Source organism: Crocodylus porosus, unplaced genomic scaffold (genome assembly GCF_001723895.1).
Source record: "Crocodylus porosus isolate Cpor-Errol unplaced genomic scaffold, CroPor_comp1, whole genome shotgun sequence".
NCBI classification, from domain to species: domain Eukaryota; kingdom Metazoa; phylum Chordata; order Crocodylia; family Crocodylidae; genus Crocodylus; species Crocodylus porosus.
The window spans coordinates 33,571,758-33,580,049 of NW_017728918.1; the positions used below are offsets into that span (position 1 = coordinate 33,571,758).

General features: G+C 40.1%; 1 protein-coding gene across 1 annotated transcript in view; it reads right to left on the reverse strand.

The window, feature by feature from the left end:
- The window catches only part of SNTG2 (syntrophin gamma 2), a 294,588-nt gene that overhangs the window by 18,730 nt on the left and 267,566 nt on the right, over positions 1-8,292 (reverse strand). The gene's annotated exons all lie outside the window — the stretch shown is intronic.

Here is an 8,292-nt window from a genome sequence, read left to right on the forward strand (position 1 = left end):
CCAAATGTGTGTAACCAACTGTGTTGCTTTTTATCTCCTTGTCTTTATTGGCTTCTTTTGTTTTCAACATCTGCAGAGGCAGAATTTGATCATAAAGTAATTTTTAAAATTTCAACCTATTAATTATGGTTGCTTGTTTGGGGGGTACCATGAAGGATCATACATGGTTAAATGTGGAGAAAATACCATTTTATTGAGCACAATTCCACACAACATCAAAATTGAAAGTGAGTTTTCCAACTGTATTTCTTATTAAAAATAATTATTTTCAATTAGAAACTCTCCAGAACAAATGATATTCAATGATTTAGCTTATGTAGGAGTGGAAAATACAGTTAGAAAAATACTACTGTATAGAATTATTTTTAAAAAACTGACCTGCAGAAGTCTATTTTGTACAGTGGTTACTAATACCTCATCAAGCATGTTATTTCCAAATATTGGCCAAACACTGGCTTCGATTGTGTTAATTTTTAAACAGGCACATAAAAAAACAAAACACTCTTATTTATAATTAGAGATGTATGCAATACATTTGTTCATTCTAGGCTCTGTAGAATCTTATTTCAGAGCTATAGATCCACCAAGTTTATAATAAAAACAAAGTTCTTGCATTCATTGTCCTCCCCCTCAAATTTTACACTAACCCTACTTTTTACAACTGTGGAATAACTATCAACATGTAGCTAATATCTATATAATTCACAAAATAAACTCAATAGTCTCCTGTTCCATAAAACATTTATTCTGAAAAATTCAACAGGGGTATTTAGAGAAAGATAACTCCTGCCCTCTGGGTCCACAGAACTTTGAACCACAGAACTCTGGCTGTCAGACCAGCAGCCCTAACCATTACACCATAAAAACGTCAATATTTTTATACTTAGGTGGATTTGTATAACTGCTACAAGTGGGGGTTTTTTTTGGATCAGGGCTCCTACACTTAGTTTATTAATCTGTTATATAATTCCATAAGCATTAACAACATTATAAAAATAAATAGTAATGAAATATAACTTTAAAAGAATGCAAGCTAAAATATAAATTAAATATAAATAATAGATATGCTTGTTGCATACATTTGTCTTTTTACAGAGATATACAAGTACAAAAATAATTTAACTTTTTTTGCTTAAATCAAGAATTTAAGAACCTAATTAATGTATTTGGAGTATATTTATTGTCTTCAAGAGATTAGTCATTCCAACTAAATGCATAATCAGTGAAACCTAGTAAACAGATCTAATGAATGAGAACACACTTTTTATTTGCCCAATAAACAAAAACAGTGTCTCCTTGATACACTATAAAATTGTCATTATTGTCCAGTTGTGGTAATTTCTGTCTTTTATAGATACCTAGTGATAAAAAATGAATGCACAAGAACAATTAACAGTTTCTGATGCTTTGTGCAAACACTAACTGATGACCATAATTTCCTACAATTAAAATTAATGTAAGGCTTCCTTTGAGCATTGCAAGACTTGTCAATCACTATTTCAGTGAGCAGAAAAAAACTTACTAGATCTTAATCACAATGTAAAATAAAGTCAGGTGACTGAAAACCTTAAATGGAACAGAACTACATGGAACTTCTTCTTAAAAAAAGAACTCCTACTACTTGTGTAGTACACAGATGTTTCTCTAATATAGAAAAGCTAATAGAAAGGCTAAACTGAATTTTATCTGTTTCAGTCACCTGATTTTATTAACACTTTAGTAGAGGCCCCAATCTTGAAAATAATTAAAGTTTATGCCTTTGTGGCAAAATAAGAGAATTTGTATATAGATTTGTAGTTGACTGAGTATTGACATTATAATTTAATTACAGTCAGCTAGGCATTTGCTAAAAGAAAAGTTTTCTCATTCTACAATCCCAGTAGCCCAAGGTGCACTAATATTTATATCTCCTCTAGCTACGTAGCACATACGAGCTTCATATTGCATATGCCCTCTCGCTGTTCACTTTTGTAATAGATATCATGGGGAAGTACAGAAAAAAATGTAAGGAAAGATTCAGAATCATCATCAGAGGAACAGAAAGGCTGACCCACATAACTAGTAGATGAGCCAAGAAAGCAAAGGCAAATATGGTAAGGGGTGTTTTCGGGACAGGAAATGGAGACATTAAACAGGTCAAGGGAGAAAAGGATATGTCCTTGAGTGAGTCTGTACTATTTTACTGTACTATTCAAGGCTAAAATAAAACACCAGGGAATTTAAAATGAAGTAAGAAAAAGACAAGTAGGTTTTTACACAACTGAAAAAGGATTCAGGCCCCAGAATGTGTCCCTCTCTTGTCAGTAGATGGACACAGAAACATTTCTACAACTGGAAGGATGTAAATAAAGAGAATAAATTTGCATATGAGAAATTTGTTTTCCTTTTTTCATTACTTCATAGACATTAGACATTAGGGCTGGAAGGGACCTCGGAAGTTTATTGAGTCCAGCCCCCAAAACTTGTTTGGCAATTGTTACTCTCATAGGATAGACTTTTTAAAGGCATTCAGAACCCACCAAACTCTGCTTTCATATAGTTTGGTTAACATTATTTTGACTTAGGATCAAGCCAATGCTGAACACTTTTGAAAAAACCATGCTTGGAATATGAACTCTGAGGAAGAAGAAGTGGAGATGTTGAGAGGAGTGTACATTTAAAACAGAGGACAGAGAAATATTACAGAGCATTACAAAATATTGTAGGAGACAGGTAGAATTAAACCTTTAAGTTTGAGGAGAGACAGCAGAATCATATTCAGTTGCCTTTTTCTACTGCTGACCTGTCCCTCTCAGAAAGGCATGTCTCTTTTGGAAAAAAAAAAGAATGAATGCTTTAAGTTCCTAGTTTCTACTGGGAGAGCAGCGATTCCCCTATTAGAAACATAACACCTGTACAGGGCATCTGACAAAGCAGGTTGTTGCCTACTGTGACAGAATGCTTAGCATGCCTGTCACGTTAAGTGGAGAGGCTGCCTGAGAAGTGGCCTGCAGGTGGTGAGGGGGTGGGAGGTAATGAGAAGGCTACCTGACCAAGGGAGGTCTGGGTTTGAGCCCATGACCTGAGCGGGTCAGGCAGTCTTGCCCAAAGAGCCATGAGGAGAGGAGCTTCTGACAGTAGGACTGCAACCAGGTTCCTGAAAGGACTATGGTACTGGGGAATGGGGGTGGACAGAGTTGTTTATGCAGGCAGGTGGCCTTTACTTTATGAAGGAACCCAGAGAAGGGCTGCAGACCTGGGAGACAGAGGACCTGAAGCGCATAGGCCACAAAAGGATGAGAACCAGAAACAGCAACTTGTAGCTCAGAGGAAGCAGGTAGGGCAACAGAGCCCAAAAGGTGTCATCTGGCTTGAGGTAGGACCAGGGACCAGGAGGAGGTCAATGAGGAGCCACAGCCAGAGACTACCAGAGTCAGGGAGCCCAAAGTTCCCAAATGGCCTGAAGTGGGGCGAGGGCCCAGGAAAGGCCAGAGGTCCAGGAGCTCCCACTGCTAGAGACCAATGGAGCCATGGACCTGAAGTCCAAGAGGAGGTGGAGTTAGAGCCTGGTAGGGCAGGAGGCAGTGCATTGGAATAGCCCATGTAGGCATAGTGCCTGGGTGAGGAGTACAAGCAGAGGAGTTAAGTTGGATTAGAGGATCCATGAGCCCAAAGAGGGACTGAGAGTTGGACCAGATGGCCCATGAGCCCAGGGATGGACTATTTGTAGGACCAAGGGTTCCAAAAGTCCAGAGAGGGTCTAAGTATGGGTACAAGAGGCCGGAGAGCCCAGAGAAGAACTGTATATGAAGCCAGGGGGTCTGAGAGCTCAGAGAGAGGGGCTAAGTTGGACTACAAGGTCCATGAGAACAAAGAGGGGTTGAGAACTGGACTAGAGGGTCCACAAGCTCAGGGAGAGGCTGAGAGCCAGACAACAGGGTCCAAGAGAGGGACTAAAGGTAAGAACAGGGGTTCCAAGAGCCCAGAGGTAGAGAAAGTAAGTTGAATGAATGTTGAGTGATAACACCTGTGAGGCACAGGGTCTGGTGTAGGGAAGGATGGAGCCATGCAACTAGCCTGTGGTCCTGAGAAGGAGAGTAAGCTTGGGAAGCACCAGGGCAGCTCCCCTTATCTAACTTAGATACATCAAGGTGTGACAGATGAATGAAGGTGTGACTGCCCAAAGACACTGAAGTGGCTGAGGGGACTCCAGGGGTTCATGGCTACCCCTGGATGGAGCCCTGCTACTGTTACAGAAGCTTATGCATGTCTGAATGAATTAGTTTCTAAGATGCAACTCTGCCATACCTTTTACCTGACTTCAGACTACCTGAGATAGAGCAAACTACCTTTCTCAACTAGCATTGAGCAAGCCACAATTACAAGAGGGAGACCGAGTTTCTGTAAGCTCAGAATGGTTAAGCTAAGTTGGCTGACAATAGTTATGACTGAGTACTCTGGTCGATTCACATTCACTTTTGGAGGGAAAACTCTGGTTCTTGTAAAGTTGACAAAAGAAACCACACCCTAAAGTAACTTTGCTGATACTGGCTGCCTCTACTGAAGGCAAAGATGGTGAGGGGTGTTTTTGGGACAGGAAATGGAGACATTGAGCAAGTCAAGGGAGAGAAGGATGTGTCCTTGTGTGAGTCTCCCCTACAGCAGGTGCTTTGCAGGCAGCAAATCTTCCAGTTGTGTAATTTCAAATTGCCACCCTGTAGCTTTAATTTTCTGCTGACAGATGCAATTGACTCCCTGCCAGGATCTTCTTTTCTCTTCTATGCCTCAGAGCAAAGTTTTGTGGCTTTGTACAAAGTCCAGGCACAAATATGTTTAACATCTTCATGTCTGTAGGATTTTTTCACTGTCTTTTAAGGTAGAGGTCAGGAACATATGGCCCAGAGGCTAGATTCAGCCCATAAAGAGACTGGATCCATCTTGCAGTAGCTCAGGGCTCTAGCTGAAGCACCAGAGGAGTCCCAAGGTCCTATTGCCTGAGGTGTTCAGTATATTCTCTCTGCTGCAGCAAAAGTGGCATCCACTATGTCCTAGTGCCTTCCTTTATTCCTTTTGCATCTTCTGATTATGTAGTGGCAAATTAGGAGGGGGAGCAGCAGGGGCTGAGTTGCCAGCAGCCGCCCATGATGGCAAAAAAGTTGCCGATCCTTGCTTTAAGTAAATGTATGGAACAGATCCACAGATGTTGAAAATCAGCTTGACACTCCTGAAGTCAGTGAAGTTGTTAACTGAGTCATGTTTATGTTTTCAACAATTTTTAAGACGTGATGTGAGACAGAACATTAGATACATTTATTTATCCAATAGTATGTAAGAGCAAGAGACAACACACGCTGAAAGCTTGTCCCCAAAACAATGACAATTCAGTCATGTATTTCAGTTAAACATTTCACCCTAACAATTCCTTTTTCAGTTTAACAGGAGATGATATGGGTTCAACAACACTCCATTTGCTTGGAACAAACATCCATGTAAAACTTCCACTTGGTTGATTCACTTTCTGCAGGTGCAGTTGTCACACTTATAGAAGAGATCAGGAGCTCTTGCAAGAAGAAAGAAGTAGGAGAACAGCTATAGGACACGTCAGAAACTCACATAGGAAAAATCTAAGTAAGATTTTCTCACTACCTTGAATGATACTTCAACCGATTGTACTACTTTAAAAAAGCTTTTTAACAAAAGGTGTTTCCTAGTGACAACATTCACTTTAGATTAGAACATAAACTTCAACCAGACTTTTAAAGTGCTTGCATTGAGGGTGGTTTTATACTCATTTTTAATATTTTTTTTAAATCTGTGGAGAATTTAGCATTGATGAATAATCTTTCTTTTGAATTTTCAGCTAAAACATCATAATTGCACCTGCTATGATGGTAATACTGTATACAGTTAATATATTTTGGAGTACTCTCTTTAGATCCTTTTTTCTTTTATCCACCTTATTTATTTAGAATTTTCCTATATGATAATAAGAAAGTTGGACAAGGCTACAGAGTTCAAATCTGGATTTGAACTTGTCTGAAACTCAGAGGTATATGGATCTGATCTTGATTTTTATCTTATTTAAATAATTTGCTGATGCATCTAGGATTTTATTCAGGTTTTATTCAACCATCATAGATATCAGTGCTGTGTAGTGTTATTTATTTCTTAAACGTTAAGTAAATTCTGCTCTATTAAATAAGAAATGTAAATTTTACCTTCATACACACCTAAACTGTAAATTATAACTACTATAGTTATAATTTGTTTAATATAATTTACATAAGTAAATCTTTTGGTTTTGTTAACAGGTGCATTATTTGAAACTCATAATTTAGCACATATTACTGGATGAATTATTTAATGTTTTTTGCAAATGTATTTACCATTAATCCTTATGGTGCTCAAGATTTGGTGGCTGTTTGCATTAGATTCAAAATTAATTAGGCTTTAATGAGATGCCTAAAAATGACCAGGTAAATTGGAATTATAATAAGCATCCTATACATAATGAAAAACAATCTAAAACGTAATTGTGTAATTAAACTGGTAATAAGCTGATAATTATCTTTTAATGACCCTATAAATCTAACCTAATCTAACTGCTTTTTAATATCTCACTTGAATTTATAGTATAAATTTCATTTGCTTTTCAATGAAGAGTATAGAGTAAATTTTCAGAGTAGAACATAATGCTGCTCTGATTATAAAAGGCATCCTGTGTATAACTCTGATCCTTGCTGTGAAAGGGGAAGGGAGAACTGATAGAGGCTTTCTGCATCCCGTATGACAGGTGGGGAAATGCTGGGACGCAAGTCTCACGCGTAACAGTTCTGGAGCAACCTGAACCTACAGACTGAGAGGAGAGACTGGTGGGGCCGGCTGAGCAAGGGGCCAGAGAGGGGAGCAGAGAGAGAGCATTGGGCAGTGAGGAGATGGGGACAGGAGCTGGGAAGTTGAGCACTGCTCACAAGTGGAGAGGATCCAGCTGCATGTCCCATCAGGGGCATGCCAAGTCAAAATCCTGTGAGAGAGCCTGGGAGAAGCTGCTGAGCCCAGTGGGTAAAGCAAGGAGAAGCACCGAGTATGGCTGGAGCAGGTTGAAATCAGGCAACACAGGTACCCCCCGGGGAAGTGTGGGGAAGGGAACTGCGGAGCACCACTGGTCCAGGTGGTGAAACAACAGACAGCCCCAAGGCTGAGAGAGACAGGCTGTGGGACACTAGAAAACCCACTGCTGAGAGGCCCCTGCAGAGGGGCAGGAGTTTTAAGGCCAAGCCAGGCCACTGAGTAACTGGCACCACAGAGTCCTCAGGTTGTGGCCGAAGGGGCGGGGACCCAGTAGAGGGCCCCTATTAAAGCTGTGAGGTTGTAGCAGGAAGCTGCTGAGCCTACAGAACACAGATCGTGGTGGGGAGGCACAGCCCCATGTACATCTCAGTGGAAGCAGAGCGTTTTACACTTTATGTTGTTTTTTCTTGAGTTTCCTTTATAAGAACATTATTAACACAAGGCCTCAGTAAGTTTAGTTACAGGGACATCAGCCCATAGTCAAAGGACAGCCTAAGAAGAGTTGACAACTAGGTTTCTCATTCAGGTGAGAAGTGATCACCTGGAATTCAAGCCACAAGACAACAATGTCTGTTCCAGCACCGGATGTGGCAAGGGTGGGATAAAGGGGAGGTTGGAGCCCCACAAAGATACTAAAGGTGTGGGACCTCACAAGTCCCCTGCTGGAACTATCTTCCAAGAAAAACATCAAGTTGTGGGAGGTGAGCAGGAACAGCAACCAGAGCCTGCAGGTGGTGCTACAAAGGTCCCTAATGTCCCAAGAGGGTAAGGTTGAGGCACCGGTCAAGTGGGGACTCAAGCCCTACAATATCTATGAGCGACACTTGCTTTCCCATGTCCTGTGTATCCTTATGCACTCAATTTAAAGTTCCCTTGATAGCTTGACAGTACATTGTATACTACTGCCTCTCATATTTAAAGAAATTAATGCAGGTGAACAGTAACCCTATGTTCATGTCTGTAGGATTTTTTCACTGTCTTTTAAGGTAGAGGTCAGGAACATATGGCCCAGTATATAGATTAGTGTTTTTGTTCTTTTTTTATAAAGAAATTAGCGTAAAACTGATTTACAGTTTAATGGGACTACTGTCATAATCTAGTCTGGCCTCCTGTATAACCTAAGTAATAGGCAGCACTTGAATAAGTTCCTGTTTGAACTATAGCAAATATGTTGGGGAGCAGGGGGAAGGAGGGAAAGAAGTCTATCCAAATTAATAAAAAAAAAAAAAAAAAAAAAAAAAA